This window comes from Lactuca virosa, chromosome 4 (assembly GCF_052849685.1).
Source record: "Lactuca virosa cultivar CGN04683 chromosome 4, Lactuca_virosa_CGN04683_v6, whole genome shotgun sequence".
Classification (NCBI taxonomy): domain Eukaryota; kingdom Viridiplantae; phylum Streptophyta; class Magnoliopsida; order Asterales; family Asteraceae; genus Lactuca; species Lactuca virosa.
This window is the reverse complement of record NC_136429.1, coordinates 509,123,648-509,124,777: the sequence shown is the minus strand read 5'-3', so window position 1 is coordinate 509,124,777 and position 1,130 is coordinate 509,123,648. Positions and strand designations below refer to the sequence as shown.

Genomic DNA, 1,130 nt, shown 5'->3' with positions numbered 1-1,130 from the left:
TTAATTTGAATTAATTTTTCGATTAATGGAATTAACTAAAAGTGTAGGGACTAAAGTGTAATTGTTTAATAGTTGAGCAAAAGGCTCCAGAACCTTCCACACATAGGTTGGATGGTTTGTAAAGGCATTTTAGGGTTTCTGGGATTATCCTTAGAGGATAAGTAGGAAGCTGAATAATTACCAATTCAAGATAATATTATTATATTCGTTTTGGGGTTATATAGGGTTTCCTACTTGTAGTATATAAAGACCCCCTAGGGTTGGCTAAAATTATACTCTCCTTTTCCCCTTCTCCTCTCTCCTTAATATCCTTCTTTCTAGCTTGGGTGTGAACTATTAGAAACATGATGCTTGTTGTGCTTGCTTCCAAAGCCTCAACGAAACAAGGATCATTTTTTTTGCTATAATAACAATAAGGTATGTAATCCTCAACCCTTTTATGTGTTTTTCAAAAATTACCAAGGGTTTCTAGGGTTCATATTTTGATGTTCATAGTTATAGGTTCAATAGTGAAAACATAGAACTTGTTTTAGGTTGCATGCACACTTAAGAGTTTTAAGTATGTTTTGTTATGCCCAAAACCCATGAGTCCTCTCGTGGGTTATGATACTCACATGAATGCTTTCTGAACTTTTTAATTAATTCTTTAATAGTGGTAGGTTCCTTCTTCGTCGTTGGTCCTTGAGATTCAAGAAGTTTCCTTGTTGTGACATTCAACCCATCATAGAAAATGGACACTCCTTGTTGGACATTGAATCGTGTTGAGGACAACTCCTAAGAAAACCCTTATATCTCTCCCACGCTTTATATAGGGACTCTTTAACCTCTTTTTGAAAATTAGAAATGTTCTTCTTGAGCTTTGAGATCTTTAAGGTGGACTAAATTGATCAATAAAAGCATCGCGAAGATTTACCCACATAGTAATGGATCCAGACGCGAGTGATTTCAACCAAACCTTAGCTTCACCAGTAAATGTCACCGGAAGAATCCTAAGTAACCTTAGCTTCACCAGTAAATTGTCCTTGACTTCATCAATGTGATTGAATGCACCTTCGTAATCTTTTCTGACGAAAGGTATGTCCTTGAGCATTGATAAAATATGTCCCTTGCGCTCAAAAGTTCTTTCAGTT

General features: G+C 35.8%; 1 non-coding gene across 1 annotated transcript; it reads left to right on the top strand.

The window, feature by feature from the left end:
- The first annotated feature begins 753 nt into the window (after positions 1-753).
- Positions 754-860, top strand: LOC145110192 (small nucleolar RNA R71). Its single transcript, XR_013709574.1, has one exon. It is a non-coding gene; the product is annotated as a small nucleolar RNA R71 (small nucleolar RNA).
- The last annotated feature ends 270 nt before the right edge of the window (positions 861-1,130 follow it).